The 21,829-nt window shown below is 36.7% G+C and overlaps 2 pseudogenes; both read left to right on the top strand.

The window, feature by feature from the left end:
• The first annotated feature begins 3,937 nt into the window (after window positions 1–3,937).
• On the top strand, window positions 3,938–5,865 carry LOC148938539 (small subunit ribosomal RNA; annotated as a pseudogene).
• Window positions 5,866–14,462: 8,597 nt separating this feature from the next.
• On the top strand, window positions 14,463–15,386 carry LOC148938540 (uncharacterized; annotated as a pseudogene).
• The last annotated feature ends 6,443 nt before the right edge of the window (window positions 15,387–21,829 follow it).

Consider the following 21,829-nt stretch of genomic DNA (forward strand, 5'->3'; position numbering starts at 1 on the left):
CCAAATCTTACCCCTCTTTCGTTGCGTCCATGCTTCAGAACCATATTTGACAACTGTCATCCATTATTCAAATCCTGGCTTCCATTATTTTAATCTTGGTCCGCCGTCTTATTTTCCAAACTTTTTTCAACTGTGAGAAAACACCCTGGGTCTTGGTTGTTCTACTTTTAACATCTTCATTGTATCCGCCATCTTTAATAATAATATCACCCAGGTAAGTGAGCCTGATCAATCACTTGTTCCTTTCAGCTTCACTCCCAGTCTCAGCGACTGAGTCTCCTTAACATTAATTGTCAGACCTATTCTTGCCCCCAGAACATAAAACCTCCGAAAATACCTGTTACGAACAGCCAAATTAATTTTATTCTCGTGTCTTCCTCTTAAAGGTTCTTTCACATTGAATTTTGGCTTTCCGTTCTCCCCTTCATACTGAACTCCGTAAGGCTCATAACCCTCCGTAAGGCCTTACGTTAACGAATCCGTAAGTCAAAACACAATGCAAGACCTCTGACGGAAGAAGTTCAAAATATTTCAACTTCTTAGGTTTAAGCAAAATGGAACTTAGATGAAAAAATATTTGAGTTTGTAGAAGCTAAAAAATGTTATATAGTTCAAAGGACCCTGTTTTCAACGACAAGTAATTTAAACTTAATTCTTTAGAAAGTCTGAGCCAAGTTTTTCATTAGCAGGAAAGAAAGCAGTAAGTATAGACTGTCTTGATTTGTAGGCCTAGGCTAGGATAGGCTATACTTTGATAACCATTGCTAGTTATTTTTCAATTCTGTTTGGGCTTGAGTTAAAATAAAACCTCCTGTGGTACAGTTAATCATTAAAATGATGTTTACGATATTAATCTTGTAACTTAACTCAGAATTTAAAATGTTCTTTATAAGGTTGAAGCCAAAATAAATTTAGATTAGGATCTAACCTACTTTGGTACATTTAAAAAGATTGTTTGATCTACCAGGCATGAAACTACCACAAATCAGCATCGATAAATAAATAAAACCCAAAACGAACAGAAATTATAACAAATAACTGAGTCAAACTCAAAACGAGCAGAAATTAACATAAGTTGGGCGCAGAACCCCTATGCCTTTCACAGCATCCTCTCAAATGAAAAAGATTTAGGATCATTGAGATAAAATAAAAACTTTAAGTTAATTTCTTTGGCAATGTAGTAGTTTTATATGGGCTATCTTAGGGATATATCCAGGATTATTAGGTGCACTGTCAGAAACACATGTGATAAAGGAAAAGAGCATAAAATAAGGAATCTAATGGTATTTTTTTAAGTTTATTAATTAAAAAAAAATTTCCACAAAATAAGTTTTTCAAAGAGAAGTAAAGAACTCCACTAAACAAAAAATGAGCAAAAAAAATCAAATAATATACCAGGCATGAAACTACCACAAATCAGCATCGATAAATAAATAAAACCCAAAACGAGCAGAAATTAACATAAGTTGGGCGCAGAACCCCTATGCCTTCCCAAGGCCAGAACAAAATTTGCACGTTACTGAAAAAAATATAAATGTTTTTACTTTTATTAGTTTAATAATTCAAATAATATTAACATTTTGATTACTAAATATCAGTATATGTATATTAAACTGACAATGCACATTCATTGCATGAGATGACGTCATTAGATACGCCTGGTTTGCAGCCAGAATAGACTTGCTTGTCATGACGTCATTCAACATCTTGTTTCTCCTAATCTGTCAAATTAGACAATTAATTTGCGATGTTGTCATATAGCTTTTTTTAAATAAGTGTTGAATGATTACATTTAATTACAAGGATATTCCAAGAAAGATGCAGTACGATATAAATTTTGAAAAGAAAAAGTTGCTTTATTCAATAAATGGCTTAAATCTTAAAGGCAAAGTTGGTATGATAATATGGTACCGTCTATATAGAGTGATAGTGCCACCAAAGCCCAGTCTACTACTATTAATTAATATTTTAATAATTTAATATAATAATTTTAATATTTTAAGCCATTTATTGAATAAAGCAACTTGTTCTTTTGAAAATTTATATCGTACTGCATCTTTCTTGGAATAACCTTGTAATTAAATGCAATCATTCAACAATTCTTTAAAAGAAATTTATATGACAATACCGCAAATTAATTGTCTAATTTGACAGATTAGGAGAAACAAGATGTTGAATGACGTCATGACAAGCAAATCTATTCTGGCTGCAAACCAGGCGTATTTAATGAAGGCATCTCATGCACATAAATGACGTCACCTAATGCATATAAGCAATGGTTTCAGGTAATTTGTACTATTAGTATTTTATATACCACAAAAAAACAAGATATCATGTCAACTGAACTTAATAAAAAAACGACAAATTTTCCAAAGAAAAAAGCTATGACTAAAAATAGTGTTGAGAAAATATTCACTCTTCCTTGTGAAAATAGTGACAACTCGTCACTTTCAGTGGATTTTGACAGAAAAATAGTGTACTTCTTATTTTGATCTGAGTCTTTTTTCAGGAATTATGGGTTACTTTAGTTTTTACTATGGGGCGTGATCGTCTCTTACTAGGTTGCTAGCTACTGCTGCAACCCGGATTTTGGAATACTTATGTGAAGTGCTATAATACTTCAGTTACTATGGACTACAGTTTGTTTTTTAATGTAATTTTAATCTGAATCTTTGCTCAGGAGTTATAGGTTACTTTAGTTTTTACTATGGGGCGTGATCGTCTCTTACTAGGTTACTAGCTACCACTGCAAACCAGAATATATAAAAAAAACCTAATTGACAAATACCATTTATGATGAGCTATATCGGTCCTTTATGTAAGTTGCTAGCTACCACTGCAACCCAGATAATAAACTGATTACAAACAGGAAAAAGCCTACGGTTTTTTCTTCTTTGAAATAGTAAGAGACGAACCTCAAACAATCAAGTAGCTAACGAATTCCAATGTATGCAATTGTTTGTTATTCCAATGATTGTCTTTTAATGTATTGATCTGACTCTATTTTTAGGAGTTCTGGGTTTTTATATTTCTTAGCAGTGGACTGATCGTCTCTTACTAGGTTGCTAGCTACTGCTGGAAAAATTTATTCTCTTTTAGAAATAATTTATTTTAGTTACAACAGATTTTTAACCCAATCAATTTCCTTTAAAATGAGCCATTGAACAACTCTACGTGGCGGACATGGGCTAGACAAGATCCATGTCAAAATGAATCTATTGGTGGTATTGGTGTAGCACATGCAAGCGTCCCTTAAGCAACGGTCTTACTATTCCCGGCCATAAGCATCCGTGCACCTGAGTAGCTGTACCTAGTTGATGACAATTGAATTGATATGGCGAGGAATGTGGACTGGGCTAGTATGCCGGGAGAGACCCCAAGAAAATAGAGCCACTGTGTCCTTCATTCCCTTTAGGGCTTGTATGGTATGCCTAGCTCAATTGTTGTCACGGCAAGGCTTGATCAGTTGAACCAAAAAGTGACTTGAAGCACACGCCCAGTAAAGAAAATTCTCTTGTGGAAGCATGTAAACAACGAGCCTGTTTGAAATTGGCGAATGTTATTTGGACCATCCAACTGCTACCCGCGAGAGGCCTTTTGCCAATTGTTAGTACAAGCATAGTGGTTTTGAATGCGCTAGGATTGCAAGATGAATGCTTTCCAAAGGGTTAGCATTTGAAAAACACTATAAACTGAAGGTGGTTCAGAGTGATTTGGTTTAGAGCTACAGGGAATCACTATGATCCAAGCATCTGTTGAGCTAGATGAATCTTGGATATTGTGGAATCCTTGACTCGGTAATGATTCTGGTAGCATTAGACCTTTGACTATGGGATTAAGGGGTCTTGAAAGGACAATGGCAAGGTGGCCTAATCCAAGAGAGAAATCTCAATGGTTCACTGTGTTTCAAATGTGCATGATGGTAACGTGAATTTGTTATCTAGTTGATCGTGCCAGTAGCATATACTTGTCTCAAAGATTAATCCATGTATGTTTAAGTACAAACCCCCCGTGGGTGAAACCGCGAATGACTCAATAAATCAGTTATGGATCCTTAGATCGTACTATATCCTACTTGGGAAACTGTGGTAATTCTAGAGCTAATAAATGCACAACAGCCCCAACTTCACGGAAGGGGTACTTTTAACATATCAAGACCAATCGGGCTTCGGCTAATCTCATGGTGACTCTGAATAACTATAGCCGATCACACGGTCTCGCACCGGTGACGTGTCTTTCCATTGTCTTTCTTATCAACTTTCCCCGTTACCCTTTCTTATCAACTTTCCCCGTTACCCTTTCTTATCAACTTTCCCCGTTACCCTTTCTTATCAACTTTCCCCGTTAAGCATTCTTATCAACTTTCCCGTTACCCGTTGCAACCATGGTAGGCTATGCGCCTACCATGGTTGCAACGGATAACGGGTAATCGGGGTTCGATTCCGGAGAGAAAGCCTGAGAAACAGCTACCACATCCAAGGAAGGCAACAGGCGTGCAAATTACCCCCTCCCAGAATGGGGAGGTAGTGACGAAAAATAACGATGCAGGACTCATCCGAGGCCCTGTGATTGGAATGAGTATACTTTAAATCCTTTAACAAGGATCCATTGGAAGGCAAGTCTAGTGCCAGCAGCCGCGGTAACTCCAGCTCCAACAGCGTATATGAATATTGTTGCAGTTAAAAAGCTCGTAGTAGGATATGGGTCTCGGTCGGGTGGTGCCACCTAATGTTGGTCACTGCCTCGATCAAAGAATTCATTGGATCATTCGAGGTGTTCTTGGCCGAGTGTCCTGGGTGGCCGATACGTTTACTTTGAACAAGTTAGAGTGCTTAAAACAGGTGCACCGCGCCTGAATATCACAACATGGAATGATGGAATAGAACCTCGGTCTTATTATGTTGGTTTTATGGACTTGAGGTAATGATTAACAGAGACAGACGGGGCATTCGTACTGCGACGCTTGAGGTGAAATTCTTGGACCTTCACAAGACGAACAACTGCGAAAGCATTTACCAATAACGTTTTCAGTAATCAAGAACGAAAGTTAGAGGTTCTAAGGCGATGAGATACCGCCATAGTTCTAACTATAAGCGATGCCAACCAGCGATCCACGGACAATACTTGAATGACTCTGTGGGCAGCTTATGGGAAACCAAATTGTCTGGATTCCGGGAGAAGTATGGTTGCAAAGCTAAAACTTAAAGGAACTGACAGAAGCGCACCACCAGGAGTGGAGCCTACGGCTTAATTTCACTCAACAGAGGAAACCTTACCAGGCCCGGACACTGGAAGGATCTACAGATTGAGAGCTCTTTCTTGATTCAGTGGGTGGTGATGCATGGCCGTTCTTATTTGGTGGAGTGATTTGTCAGGTTAATTCCGATAACGAACGAGACTCTATCCTGCTAAATAGACGATGGAACCTAGTGGTGGATCGCTCTTCTTAGAGGGACAAGCGGCGTCAAGGCATATGAGACTGAAAAATAACAGGTCTGTGATGCCCTTAGATGTCCTGGGCCACACACGCACGAAACTGGAAAAATCAACGCGTCCTCCCTGACCGAGAGGACCGAGTAACTTCTGAATCTTTTCCGTGGTTGGGATTAGGGACTGCAAGGATCCCATGAACCAGGAATCCCTAGTAGGCGCAAGTCATTACCTTGCGTCAATTACGGCCCTGCCCATTGTACACACCACCCGTCGCTACTACCGATTGAATGATTTAGCAGGAACTTCGGACGACTCAAAAGGACAGCCTCCAGGCCGCCCGTGGTGTGGTTGAAAGTTGTTCAAACTTGATCCTTTAGAGGAAGTAAAAGTTGTAATAAGGTTTCCGTAGGTGAACCTGCGGAAGGATCATTAGCATTTAATAAGCAAAAAGCAGAATCTTGGCCCCTGGGGTCAGAAGTTTTTCTAATCTTTGTTATTGATATACGTTCCCATGTTTGGTGTTTGAGGTGCACAAGTAGGTTTTCCGCGTGTGAGCAGTACCCTTTTGTAGCATCATTCATGGGTCCCATTCGTTGAAGAAAGGAGTGCTAAACGAACTAAGTCGATGAAACACTATAACGTCATGTTGAGATTAACCAACACTGAGGTGATTGTCCCTGCCCCAAGAGATCATTTGTGTTGGGGCCCACGAGATGATGACTGGGTACAGTCTTGAGATTTTGGGGTATGTGTCCATTAGAAGCATTGAGGCTTTGCATTTGGCAGCAACAAGAGATTGGACATTGCTCTATAGTGGGGGCTCTCTGAGGAAATGAGCGTGGAAAGCTTGTGATGAATCTTGAGTTGTTTGTGGGTCAAATTCATGCCATCTGATATAGTGGACATCAGATTACTAAAACTGTGGTAGTTGCTGCCCCAGCAACATTTTGGTGGGGCCCGGGAAGCACTCTTTACCTTCCGGGGGGCCCAAGTGGTGCAAGAGGAAGGGATTGGCTTGATCAAAAGATAGGCGCATGAGTCCTCAGGTGAGCCAAAGTCTTGAATTGCGATTGCACTAATATAGCATCGATTTTGCAAGCAATAAGCTAACATGCTCTTGAAATCTCGATGTAGGTTTTCTACGTGTGAATTCATAGTGAAAAATAGTTATATGGGGACTAGAGTGGCTCTGTGATTCCAGGATCATGGATACCACTCTGCAAGACTAAAGGGAGTGAAAGTGAGCTTGTACCAATATAGTCTGGGTTGAGGTGTGCAAGGGTGCAATTGCATTGGCCTTATTTAAGGGAAAATTGGAAATATTCATTAAAAATGACCCTGAAGGATTGATCACTTGGCTCACATTACGCAGATGAACTTGACTACACATGTGATTCCATGCAAACTGCAGGACACATGGAGCATCTATAATTTGATAGCGCATGTCCAGTTTTTGAGCTTAGACTATGTCTGGCTGAGAGACGGATGTTATTATCATACTGTATTGTTTACCCTCACCGCGAGGCTCCTTGCTTCTATTTGTTATCGATTTCAACCTATAGAGAATGTAAGCGATCTCGTCAAGTTTCGTGTCAACTGTTGATGTTGAGAGGATTTGGTGAGAGGTATTGGTCTCGTTATGCTGGTCTCATATGCCTCTTGTGTGGGTAAGGGAATCCATGGTACAAAGAGTGCAAGTTATCTCATCAAGTATACAAGACCCAGGGCTATGCCTCTTGTGGATCACCCTATTACTTGTCACCCAACTGGGTAATGGTAACTGAGGTCCTTTTTGGTGGAACGAGAGGAGTGATCATTATGGGTTGCACAGAAGCAGCCACACTGAGGATGAATCAAAATTCTCCTCAACTAAAACACTCTGACTGCCAGCCTTTGGCACAGGAATAGACCAATATGACTTTGGTAGTAGGAAATTAGTTTATTTGATGTTTAACTGATGACTCCAAGGGGCATGCTGGCACTACAGGGTGTGTGGTGACCAGGTGACTTTGGATGATTGGTGTGAAAAACAAATGACTCTGTCAGTTTATATAAAACCCCTTGGCCTCAGCTCAGACGAGACGACCCGCTTGACTTAAACACATTAGTCAACGGAGGAAAATCAACTAACAAGCATTCCCTAAGTAGCGGCGAGCGAAGAGGGATAAGAACAGCACTACGGGTCAAAAGAGATTGGATGACAACTAGCCCCCCCATGCCCATTTTTTCCCAAATGCATCTAATAAAAATTTTGAAATAGCCATTAAGTAAAAAATTTCTCAAAAGTCAAATAACAAAACTCAGGTGTCGTCACAACCCTCCTGGGTCCGAAGACAGGCGTTGTAAGTTATGCCCTGGGGCATATATGGTTCTTATGAAAGGTATGCTCGTATAAACTTCGGAGAGGGCAAATTTGATTGGAAACTGAAAGTTCGAGCTCACGTTTTAATAGTCAAAAGAGATCCGAGGGCAGCTAGCCTCCCCTCCCCACCCCCACACAGCTTCTTTTTCCAAACCCATCGGATGAAAATTTCGAGATAGACATTTTGGTTAAAACTAGTTCAAAGGTTGGATGAGAAAGACTACGGTGTCAATACAACCCCAGGGCCCAGGGGAAGGTGTTCTAAGTTATGCCTTAAGGACATTTATGGTTCTTATGAAAAGGATGCTTGTATAAACTTCATAGAGGGCTCATTTGTTTGGAAATTGAAAGTTCTAGTTCACTTTTGACGAGTCAAGAGAGTTAAGCGCAACTAGCCCCCCTCACGCCCTTTTTTTCCTAAACCCATCCGCTATAAATTTTGAGATATCCAGTTTTTGGAAATAGTTCAAAAATTAGATAACAAAAACTCCACCCAGGGCCTGGGGGATAGGCGTTGTAAGTGTTGTCCTGGGGCGTATATGGTTCTTATGAAAGGGATGCTTGTACAAACTTCAGAGAGGGCTAATTTGATTAGAAATTGAAAGTTCTAGATCAATTTTTAAGTCAAAAGAAATACGAAGGCAACTAGCCCCCCCCTCTAGCATCCTTTTTTCCCCAAGCCCATCCGATAAAATTTTATAATAGCCATTTCATTGAAAATAGTTCGAAGGTCAGATAAGAAAAATTCCTGCGTCCCCCCTGGGCCCCGAGGCAGGCGTTATAAGTAATACTCTAGGGGCATGTATAATTCTTATGGAATGGATACTCGTATAATCTTTGGAGGGCTCATTTAATGATTGCATCTTTTACAATCGGCCTTGTTCTCTCCAGACCATCACTCAAGACCATTAGAAGTGCTAAAATGGGTCCTGAGACTATGCAAGAATTAGAGAATAACAAGACAATTCTCAATGAGTGTCCTACCGAGTGTCCCACCCTTCCGTTTTCGGAGGGTGTTTTGTATCTTCTCATTATTTCCAGTGCATTTTTAATACTGACCTTTTGCAGTTTTTCTTTCTATTTGTTGAAACTCTACATATTGAGAAGAAATTGGTCTTAATATTATTTGGGGGAAAATCTCTCAACATCTCTTTTACCTCTCTATCTTTTATCCACTTTAAGAACCCGGAACTGAGTTCATTTTCCTTAGAACTTGGTTAATTGAATCCCTGTATTTATTCAATTTGAAATAATAAAGACTAATCGACTGGACAAATCAAAGAATGTAGAGGGGAGTGAAAAAACTTAGCATGTAAAACGTAATGGGAAGCCTCATCTTTTTGAAAAGAAAACTCCTCCCAGAGATTCAATAAAAACAAATCTGAGAGAGGTTATGTATTTAATAAATTTCCCCAAAGAAACGAGGCAAAGTACATAGCCTTGAAATCAAACTCCCAAGGATGCCCAGCAAGGACAACATCATGACAGTATCAAGAATGGTCTTCATGGAGGAAAACGCTAGTGCAAAAATGCCTCACCCGCTTTCGAACACATGGCAATTAAACAATGGAGGAACCCTGCAAAAACTTTTGATTCCTCTCAGAGCTCTCAAGATTCTTTCAAGTCTCCCGAGTCGAGAATTCAAAAAGTCGAAATTGGAGACTAAACCTTCTACTTCCAGAGGAGAAGAAATATGTGAAGGAATGGCAGGTTAGTAGATGATGGTGGGTTTCAAATACATTATGAAAATCAACTTATATTTCTACAGAAATAACCTACAAGAATAAATTCAAAAGCATGCGAGTAAATTCACCAAGTCAATATTAGTGAACATAGAGGGATATAGGTGAAATCAAAACATTAGTGGTTAATGAGAAAGGCCCGACGTAGGAAGTAGTCAAGTAAGTATAAGCCAAGAAAAAGAAAGGACATTAGAAAACAAGTGGGTATAGAGGTCCACACTCAAGTTTTTTATACCTAGTCCCCTCACTACAATTATCGTTTACGTAAAACCGTGCGTTTACGACGCTACAACATACGTTTCTTAAACAGCACGGCCGTGCGTGAACAATGAAGGCTTGAAATATGTAGTAAACTAAGACCTCACATTTAATGATGTAGTATAACTTATGTATAAATGATTGTTTTAAACCTTATGTAGAATTAAGTAAGCGTTGAAGGACATTAAAGAAATTGTTTGCAATACAATATGCTCAAGAGTATAATAAGAGACCTCACTTAAAGTTAAAGTTATATAAATCTCTTAATATCGTCGTTCTTCTAAAACAGCGATTTAGAAGAAACTCTCTCAGATCAGAGATCCTGGTTCGTTTGGTCCTAACTACTCGGCACGTGATTAAATGGGAATGCTACAAATGAAAATAATGTTATAATTAATGATTGCATCTTTTACGATCGGCCTTGTTCTCTCCAGACAAACCATTAGAAGTGCTAAAATGGGTGCTGAAACTATGCAAGAATTAGAGGATAACAAGACAATTCTCAATGAGTGTCCTACCGAGTGTCCTACCTTCCGTTTTCCAAGGATGTTTTGTATCTTCTCATTATTTCCAGTGCATTTTTAATGCTGACCTTTTGCAGTTTTTCTTTCTATTTGTTGAAACTCTGCATATTGAGAAGAAATTGGTTTTAATAATATTTGGAAGGAAATCTTAGTTTTGCTCAACATCTCTTTTACCTCTCCATTTCTTATCCACTTATAAGAACCTGGAACTGAGTTCATTTTCCTTAGAACTTGGTTACTTATATCCCTGTATTTATTCACTTTGAAATAATAAAGACTAATAAACTGGATAAATCGAAGAATGTAGAGGGAAGTGAAAAAAAAAATTAAAATGTAAAATGTGATGAGGAGCCTTATCTTTTTGTAAAGAACACTCCTCCCAAAGATTCAATAAAAACAAATCTGCGAGAGTCTATGGATTTAATAAATTTCCCAATAAAAACGAGGCAAAAGTACATTGCCTTGGAATCGAACTCCCAAGGATGCCCAGCAAGGACAGTATCATGATATAACCGTATCTAAGGTTAAGCCTAAAGAATGGTCTTCATGGAGGAAAACGCTAGTGCAAAAAATGCCCCCCCCCCCACCAAAGACATGGCATTTAAACAATGGAGGAACCCTGCAAAAACTTTTGATTCCTCTCAGAGCTCTCAAGAGTCTTTCAAGTCTCCCGAGTCGAGAATTAAAAAAAAACAAATTGGAGAATAAACCTTCTACTTCCAGAGGAGAAGAAATATATGAAGGAAGGGCAGTTTAGTAGATGGTGGCGAGTTTCAAATCCATTATGAAAATCAACTTATATTCCTACAGAAATAACCTACAAGAATAAATTCAAAAGCATGCGAGTAAATTCACCAACTCAATATTAGTGAACATAAAGGGATACAGGTGAAATCAAAACATTAGTGGTTAATGACAAAGACCCGACGTAGGAAGTAGCCAAGGAAGTATAAGACAAGAAAAAGGGAAGACATTAGAAAACGAGTTGGCATAGAGGTCCTCACTCACCCTTGCTATGTCTAGTCCCCTCACTATATTTATCGTTTACGTAAAACCGTGCGGTTACGAAGCTGCAACTTGCGTTTCTTAAACAGCACGGACGTGCGTGAACAATGAACGCATGAAATATGTAGTAAACTAAGACCACACATTTAATCATGTATTACATCTTATGTTTAAATGATTGTTTTAAACCTTATGTAGAATTAAATAAGCGTTGAAGGACATTAAAGAAAATGTGTGCAATAACATATGCTAAAGAGTATAATAAGAGACCTCACTTAAAGTTCAAGGTATATAAATCTCTTAATATCGTCGTTCTTCTAAAACAGCGATTTAGAAGAAACTCTCTCAGATCAGAGATTCTGGTTCGTTTGGTTCTAACTACTCGGCATGTGAATTTATGGGAACGCTGCAACATGCGTTTCTTAAACAGCAAGGATGTGTCGTGAACAATGAAGGCATGAAATATTTAGTAAACTAAGATCACACATTTAATGATGCAGTATAACTTATGTTTAAACGATTGTTTTAAACCTTGTAAAGAATTAAATAACCATTAAATAAAATGTGTGCAATAGCATGCGCTAAAGAGTATAATAAGAGACCTTACTTAAAGTTAAAGGTATATTAATCTCTTAATATCGTCATTCTTCTAAAACAGCGATTTGGAAGAAACTCTCTCAAATCAGAGATCCTGGTTCGTTTGGTTGAATCTACTCGGCACATGAATATATGGGAATGCTATAAATGAAAATAATGCTACAACTAATGATTGCATCTTTTACGATCGTCCTTGTGCTCTCCAGACCATCACTCAAGACCATTAAAAGTTCTAAAATGGGTCCTGAGACTATGCAAGAATTAGAGAATAACAAGACAATTCTCAATGAGTGTCTTACCGAGTGTCCCACCCTTCCGTTTTCGGAGGGTGTTTTGTATCTTCTCATTATTTCCAGTGCATTTTTAATACTGACCTTTTGCAGTTTTTCTTTCTATTTGTTGAAACTCTACATATTGAGAAGAATTTGGTCTTAATATTATTTGGGGGAAAATATTAGTTTTGCTCAACATCTCTTTTACCTCTCCATCTTTTATCCACTTATAAGAACCCGGAACTGGGTTCATTTTCCTTAGAACTTGGTTAATTGAATCCCTGTATTTATTCACTTTGAAATAATAAAGACTAATCGACTGGACAAATCGAAGAATGTAGAGGGGAGTGAAAAAAATTAGTATGTAAAATGTTATGGGGATTCTCATCTTGTTGTAAAAAACACTCCTCCCAAAGATTCAATTAATACAAATCTACGAGAGTCTATGGATTTAATAAATTTCCCAATAAAAACGAGGCAAAGTACATTGCCTTGGAATCGAACTCCCAAGGATGCCCAGCAAGGACAGTATCATTATTTACCGTATCTAAGGTTATGCCTAAAGAATGGTCTTAATGGAGGAAAACGCTAGTGGAAAAAAATGTCTCACATCCCCCCCTCCCGAAGACATGGCATTTAAACAATGGAGGAATCCTGCAAAAACTTTTGATTCCTCTCAGAGCTCTCAAGAGTCTTTCAAGTCTCCCGAGTCGAGAATTAAAAAAGACGAATTGGAGAATAAACCTTATACTTCCAAGGGAGTAGAAATATATAAAGAAAGGGCAGGTTAGTAGATGATGGCGGGGTTCAAAACCATTATGAAAATCAACTTATATTCCTACAGAAATAACGTACAAGAATAAATTCAAAAGCATGCGAGTAAATTCACCAAGTCAATATTAGTGACACATAAAGGGATATAGGTGAAATCAAAACATTAGTGGCTAATGAGAAAGGCCCGACGTAGAAAGTAGCCAAGGAAATATAAGCCAAGAAAAAGGGAGGACATTAGAAAACGAGTGGGTATAGAGCTCCTCACTCGCCCTTGCTATGTCTAGTCCCCTCACTATAATTATCATTTACGTAAAATCGTGTGGTTACGACGCTGCAACATGCGTTTCTTGAACAGCACGGACGTGCTGTAATAAATTTCCCCAACAAGGCAAAGGCAAAGTACATTGCCTTGGAATCAAACTCCCAAGGACGGTGTAAGAAATATCCTTCTAATTTTAGAATTAATATACAGTTGCTATGAATTTGGTAGAATCCGGTTTAAGTCAATGTTATTTCAGAGTTTATTTGAACCCGATGAATTTATTTTGTAACCCTTTCTTAGAAGGATTGAATTTAGATACGTTTGTTTGACATGTAACCCTTTCCTTTTTTAACACAGTTTCCTTATTTTGCAATACACACCCTTTCTTAGAAGGATTGAATTTAGATAAGTTTGTTTGACAGAACATATCCTTTTATATAGCGTGACACTGACCATAGAAGTCAGTTGGGGTTAAGGCTTTTGCTGAAGCTTCTTTTATGCATGTAGAATGTAAGTCTAATGCGTTCCCTGCTCTTTCTTAATTTTATTATGTTAAAATCCTAGTAAATGGGTATATATCCCATTCTTTAATATTATTATTAGATTATTTTAAGCAGGAACATATTAGCCTTAATATATTAGTTATAATGATTGCTTTTCTTTAATAATAATGAATTTCACTTCTAGCAATTATATGAACAAGAATTGATCTTTGATTGTGAATAATATTGTTGAGTCTTGATTTATAATGAAATAACCATAACTATTAACCAAAAAGTTCTCTTCTTTAATAACAAAATCTTAGTTTTTCTTATATCTGTGTTGTCTTGTATATTTTATTACGATGATTAGGATTTTGTCAAGATACATCTCTCACTTAGGTTCATTTCGTCTATTCGAGGCTTATTTAGGGGTATTCGGGTCTCATGGCTGAGTTTGGACATGGAGTCATCACCATGAGAAGACCCTCCCCCTTACAAAATGGCGGCAGCGAAAATACGATGCGATTCTATTGCATTAAAAGCGCCTCTTTTTAACGCTACGCTTAATTTTGAGAGAATAGAACCTTGATTACAAATCCTTTTTGTAATATTGTTTTAATAATTAAATTAACATAATTAATTGAATCCCTTTAATTTTTCTTCGCCTTCACTGCTGGCCTGTACGCTTATGTTTTTGATTCTCAACTTCGTACACTCATAAAGGAATTGCTGGTTTGTAGAGTATGAGAATAGATAGTAGCCTTTTCCTCGGTTCCAGTTCACTCAAATAGGATTAGTTGGTTGCTTAAGTTTGGTAAGTTATAATTAAGTTCTCCTTAAGTTATGTCCCTACCTCGGGAAAATGATAAACCGGAAGTTTCAGCCCTTGGGCAAGCTTCTAATGTTAATACAGGAGCTACCCCAGCTCCAGTATTCCAACATGTAGCTTATAGCACAATTGACCCATTTTCGACAATAAAAAGGTTGATTAAACCACAGCAAATTTCTAGTTGGGTTAAGGACCTTCAGAGAGTTTGTAGATTAATGGGTTTAGAAGAATCAGTAATGATCGAGAGGTACGATTAATGTCTGATAAACCGTATAGCTCGTATATAGAAAAATATGTGACCGCTACAAATTTTTCTGGGCTAAAAGAATCCCTGTGCTCTGCTTTTCTTGATAAAATTTCACCGGCTTAAAAACTTCAACATACTATGCAAGTTAGACAAGAAAATAATGAGCCAGTCGTAAGATTTTTTATGCGTATTAATTCAGAATTTGAGAGCTATTCTTCTTTAGTTAAAAAATGTTCCGGGAAGCGAATCCCTTCTTCCAGGTATCAATGTATTAAAACAGCAAGTCTTTGAACAAGGATTACATGAGAATATCAGAAGATTCATTCGTGAAAATATGTTTATGCGCAGATATTACAGAAGTATTTCAAAGGGCTAAATTATTTGAAGAAATTAACGGAATTTGTTCAGGGATGGCCTACTTATCAGCGGCGGTGTCCACACTCTCTGCTAATTTTAGTAGCCGAGGTTCTCGTTATGAGCCTAGAAGAGAACGGTTTTTGAATAATATGGCCAACTTTCATAGAGGTCGTGGGGGCTGTATTCCTGCTTATAATGGCTCATATGTCGATCCCCCCACCGGGGCAATTTCAGAGGAATAAATTCCAGGAACGTTCGGTCTTCTTATAATAACTGAGGTAATCGACGTCCTAATCAATCTGGCTACTCTAGACGGGGAAATTTTTAAAACTCGTTTAATTCTCAAGAAAGTACTCATGGATATCAAGGCGCTAATCCGATTCCAATCCAGACAACTAATGCTAATGCTTCAACTTCTGTTAGTAACAATCCTGATATACAACCGAGAAGAAGTGTTTTCTGTGTTATACGTAAAACAGATAATCATCACACTTATAGCTGTGAAATTGTTAAAAGAGGCCGACAGGCTATTCAGGCTGAAAATACAGAACAGGGAAACTAAAAGGGCCAATTAGTACGAAAGTCTTTTTTGGCTTTTGATGATTCAAAATCTCTTCATAAGCCTTGTTTTTTAAATTTTTCTAACAGTAATAGGAACTCTTTTCCGCTTTTTAATAAGGTTTCAATTTATAATGTGAAATGTGACTCCTTTTTGGACTGTGGTTAAGAGAAGACTCTCATTTCGAAAGCCTTCTTTGATTCCTTGCCTCAAGCCTAATAGAGAACCTCTTAAACCTACAAATACTGTGATTAAATTACTTTCAGGACATCAGTTACCTGTAGTGGGCATTGCAAGGTTACCATTGATATTACCTGGTACAAATATGACAGTTAATCTTTACTGGGATTGTTTTTTAGTTGATAATTTGTCTTTTGCCGTAATCTTAGGGTTTAATATTATGCAAGAACTGGACAGTTCCTTGCACTTTCGTGAAAGGAAATTAGAATTTGGAACCAAGGTCAAAAATCAAGCGGGTTATAATGATGCATTAGCATAAAGGAGTGTAGTAGTGAGGTCTGACACACGTTTTGACCCTGGAACATTTAAAAGTGTAGATTGTAAGCTAATTACTTCAGAAAACATTTCAATTATTGACAGCGATAACTTAATTATTAGTCCTAAACCAGAATATGAAGAATTTTTACATGACTATTTAGATATTGTTCAAGGACATTTAAGACATCTTCTCATTTTTAATGACTCTGAGGATACCTTGGAGCTAAAACATCACGCAAAAATACCAAACTTTTCGCGTGTGCCCAAACAACCTTTAGTAGCATTTTCAGAAACTTCTGACGAGGTAAAGTCAGTCGAGGACAGGCAGGAGGCTACTTGGGAGGATGAAGAATTTCTTTCTAAGTTTGATTTTTCTACCGTACCCAAAATAGTTTTCCAAGAGTTAGTTCAATTGCTTTTAGATAATAAAAGCTGCTTTTTTAAACACGCGTATGATGTATGTAAAAATAATTTAATGGTTTTTCAGTCTGATATACCACCTCAAACAGATTTCAAACCACCTAAGCAATTTAGAATTACCCATAAAATGGCTTTGGTGCTAGAAGAACAAATACAAGCTATGCTGAAATCTGGTATAATAGAGGAAAGGACATCTTCTTTCCCTTCTCCTGTTTTCCTTATAAGGAAAAATTCTGTCAGTAAAAATGAGGCTGTTAACAGATAAAATACTTGACTTCTAATTGATTTACGTACAGTTAATAATAACATGAAAGACACAGCCTTCCTAATCCCTCAAACTTCTGACATTTTACAAAATGTGTCGAAAGGAACTTTCTATAGTGAATTTGACATGCACTGGGTTTTTTTTCAAATTTCTATTTATGAAAGGTACCAAAAATTCTTCTCGTTTTTATCACCTTTAACTGGCCGCAGCCATTGCTACACAAGAATACCACAGGGAAGTGTATTTGGGCCAAAAGCTTTCGCTAGCTTCATAGATAAATTATTTCCATAAAGTTACCGTTCCTTTATTTTAATTTTTTTTATGATTAATTTATCAAAACAGAACTTTCAAACCCTAATGAGCACTTATTTCATCTCAAGAGATAATTTGAGCGTTTAAAAACTCATAACATTAAATTCTCAGCGTCTAAGTCACAACTTTTTAAAGAATCTATTCCAGTATTAAGATTCATAGTGTCACGTGACAAAATTAGACTCAATTATCCAAATTAGATGCTATTGAAAAATTAATAGGGCCAGAAAATATTTCTGAATTAAGATCTCAATTAGGACTTTTCAACTATTATAAATAGCTTTTATCTTAATTATCATGATTTAATAGCTCCTTTGACAAAACTATTAAAGAAGACCAAAGCGTGGGCATGGAAGGAAGATGCAAGAGATCGCTTGGTTGTCCTTAGTTGGACAAATAACTCGTAAACAATTATAGACAGCAGTCAGACCTTATATCTGGTTCATAACGAACTGGAATTTTTAGCAGCGGGCGTTTTTATTAGTAATCTTAATGTAGATTGCTAAGGTCTTCAAGCTGGGGAATTGAGCCACGGACAATTACGGGATCCCGAGATAAGAATTGTTATTGATTTAATGAAAGAGCCGGATGTGTTGAAGGACCACCGTGCTCAAAAGAGGAGCTCCATATATGATAAGCCCGCTGAGTCACAAGTGGATACTGACCCACATTCCTGGTGTGAACCAGGGAACCAGAAGGATTGGCCAATCCGCGGTGAGCATAGTGTCTACCGCATTTTTAATTTTGATGATATGGATATTGAAAAAAAGAATATGATATTTGATAAAGTCTCTTCGTGATTCGTTACTATTATTAAAGAGTTGTAAGAGTTGTAAAAAATACAAAGTTTTGTATTTTTGAAAATATGGCCTCCATTATTAAGGAATTTGTCACTAGTTGTGATTTATGTAACCGCGCAAATTGTAAGAAAATTAAACCTCCTCTCAGAGAAAATTTGACACGAAATATTCCCTTTTTGGCTTGGGGAATAGATGCTGCAGGCCCGTTCCCAATAACAAGTGCAGGTAATCGTTACGTATTGTTAGGGGTAGATCTTTTCAGTGGATTAGTTGTTTTGCATATTGTACCTTCATTAAATACCGAATTTATTATGAAATTCTTATGGGAAAGAATTTTCGTTTATTAAGGACTGCCCGAGGCAGTACTCTCTGACCATGGGTCAAATTTTGACTCCATAGAGATCAGAAAAATGTTCAAAGAATTAAATTGCGAAAAGCTATATTCCAGTCCGTATAACCCACTAAGCAACGGTGGTGTGGAACATAAAGTAAAGATATTGAATAAAATTCTTTCGCACACATGTGCAAATCTTTATCAAGTAGAATGGGATCAAAAATTACCGCTTATTATGTTAAGTATGAATGCATCTCTAAATAGTGTGAGGAAATTTTCTAGCTTTACAATAGCAAATGGGTTTAATTGGAGAACCTTGGCCGATTTGGCAATCGGAAAACCAACAAGTGTAAATTACTTCGACGGTTATGAATCATATGTAACACGGTTAGTTCAAAATATAAGCGAAATACACCAAGTGTGTGCTAATGAAATTAAAATTCAGAGAGCCAAACAAGCTCACCATTACAATAAGACATCAAAGGAGGTTACTATTAAGGTGGGTGACATCGTATACTGTCGGGACATTACTTCAGTAGGAATAAAGTCAACCAATTGCTCTTTTCGTGGTCCATATGTTGTTTTGGCAAAACTATATGGGAATGTTTTCTATTTAGGATCATAAATCCTTCTGAAAGACGCAAAAGAACTGCCAATGCCAGACATTTAAAAAAATTGGATCATGAACACTTTCTAAAGTTTAATCCAAAATACGCAGAGCCTTATGATAAGCTCATCACTAATTCAGAGAAAACATGGGAAAATTCCAATTCAGAATGCAATGATTGTACACCTGATACAGGTGAAAAGGTACCCTATAATCTTAGGACAAAAAGAATAAATCCACAATTAATGTTGGAAAATGTTGTACCTGGGTCTGCTCCTGACCCCTCAGGAACGGAGCAAGAGACTCTGTATTCTCCTTCTGATTCTCCTTCCCAATTGGAAGATTGTGCTTCCGAAAATAATACTACGCAACTAGCTGCTATGCAGCAGGAACCTTTAATTAACACCAAAATTCAATCCTCTATACAAAATACAGATTGTGATCCGGTAGTTGGAGAACAACAGAATGTAACAAAAGGAAGAGAGGGTAATCCATTCTGCTCCTTAAGAAAGTTAAAATAACCGTTGTATTCACCTTATCCATATTAGAAAAAAAACCTGTCACATTTGAAGGCTTACCAACCTTCATCACTTCTAAATTTTCCAACAACCTCATATGTTTCTTTCAATAGTAAATTCAACTCTTGCTATTTATGAAGATCTTATATACACTGATTGTTATATCCTCCTTTTCAACAAGAAATAAAAGTGATAAAAATTTTGCTGAATTTTAAAAAATAGTAACATTCAAGTCCAAACTAAATTGAACTGTGACGGTTTAAGGGTACTTCTGTCATTTTTGAAATTATTATATTCAGGACAATGTTGAAACCTGGTTTTTGTATTGTGTTAATAATTTAAAACCCTAGAGATTTTGGTTTAACTTATGGGAATATTCATTGCTTCATATTCATCTTAATCATATGAATTTAAATTTTTTCAGATGTTTATTACAATGGATCGATGCTGTATTTTAAGTTAATTTCCTTCTTATGATATTGTTGCCAAATAATTCCGATATTACCGAGAAACCAAAAATATCTCAAGACGGGAAAATTGGATTCCAATCTACGAGTGAACTGGTCAACTGAACACAATGGTGACTAGATGAAATGATAAAATTCTAATTCATTGAAATTGACCCGTTTCTTGCTTTTTGCCCTTAACCCCAACGGAATAGACATAATTAGTACTTAACTTAGAAAGAAGGTGATGGATTTAGTTATGATAGCTGGTTTGGGTATGTTTTAGCTTGATGCTTGGGTTATGTGTGATTCTTCCCTAGTTACTGAGTTTCTATTAACTTTTAAACACCAATTAATATAATAATAATGTATGTAGTAATTAAGAGAAAAAAATATATATATAAAAATTAATAAGAAGAATATTTACCTCTAAATAATATTTGACCTTCTAAACCTTTTACTTATAAGAAAAATGATAGTCGTTTGTTGTCCTTATTCTGTTCAATGGCCTTGAAGAAAAGAAAAGGGAATCGTGTTGTAAATAAGTTATAAGTTCCTTAATGACACGATAAGGCACGATCGAACATGTGAGGAAAATAGACTCAGTACCGCAAATGATAAAATTGTATTAAATTATTAAAGGCTAGCGAAAAGAAGGTACCTTCAGCTGATAATCTTCTGTCTATTAATAGTCTTGCAATTTTCGTGGTCACTTATTCATTCAATAGCGTTGAAGCCTAAAATTCAATTGATTTTCTATTGCTGTATACTAATCATGTATTTAATTCTGTGTTTTCTTGTCTCATGATTTATCCTTGTAAAGGCCAGCGCAATTGAGTGGGACGACTATAATAGTTTTCTATAATTTTCGAAGATATCAGCACAATAGTATCTTTAAAAACTTTTACGCAAGCTTATATTACAAGGTCGGATTTGTAAGAAATGTCCTTCTAATTTTAGAATTAATATCAAGTTGCTATGGATTTGGTAGAATCCGGCTTAAGCCAATGTTCTTTCAGAATATATTTGAACCCGATGAATTTATTTTGTAACCCTTTCTTAGAAGGATTGAATTTAAATACGTTTGTTTGACATGTAACCTTTCCCTTTTTAACACAGTTTCCTTATTTTGCAATACACACCCTTTCTTAGAAGGATTGAATTTAGATAAGTTTGTTTGACAGAAAATATCCTTTTATATAGCGTGACACTGACCATAGAAGTCAGTTGGGGTTAAGGCTTTTGCTGAAGCTTCTTTTATGCATGAAGAATGTAAGTCTAATGTGTTCCTTGCTCTTTCTTAATTTTATTAGGTTAAAATCCTAGTAAATGGGCATATATCCCATTCTTTAATATTATTATTAGATTATTTTAAGCAGGAACATATTAGCCTTAATATATTAGTTATAATGCTTTCTTTTCTTTAAAAATAATAAATTTCACTTCTAGCAATTATATGAACAAAAATTGATCTTTGATTTGAATAATATTGTTGAATCCTGATTTATAATGAAATAACCATAAAACACCTTTTAACAAAAAAGAACTTTTAACAAAAAAGTTCTCTTCTTTAATAATAAAATCTTAGTTTTTCTTATACCTGTGTTGTCTTGTATATTTTATTACGATGATTAGGATTTTGTCAAGATATCTCTCTCGCTTAGGTTCATTTCTTCTATTCGAGGCTTATTTAGGGGTACTCGGGTCTCATGGCTGAGTTTGGTTGGACATGGAGTCATCACCATGAGAAGACCCCCCCCGTAATCATGGCCAGCAAGGACAGTATCATGATATAACGGTGTCTAAGGTTAAGCCTAAGGAATGGTCTTCATGGAGGAAAATGCTAGTGCAAAAAATGCCTCACCCCCCCCCCCCCCGAACACATGGCATTTAAACAATGGTGGAACCCTGGAAAAACTGTTGATT

Source organism: Artemia sp. Qi Xiang Cuo, unplaced genomic scaffold, assembly GCF_049724085.1.
Source record: "Artemia sp. Qi Xiang Cuo unplaced genomic scaffold, ASM4972408v1 HiC_scaffold_3152, whole genome shotgun sequence".
NCBI classification, from domain to species: Eukaryota; Metazoa; Arthropoda; class Branchiopoda; order Anostraca; family Artemiidae; genus Artemia; species Artemia sp. Qi Xiang Cuo.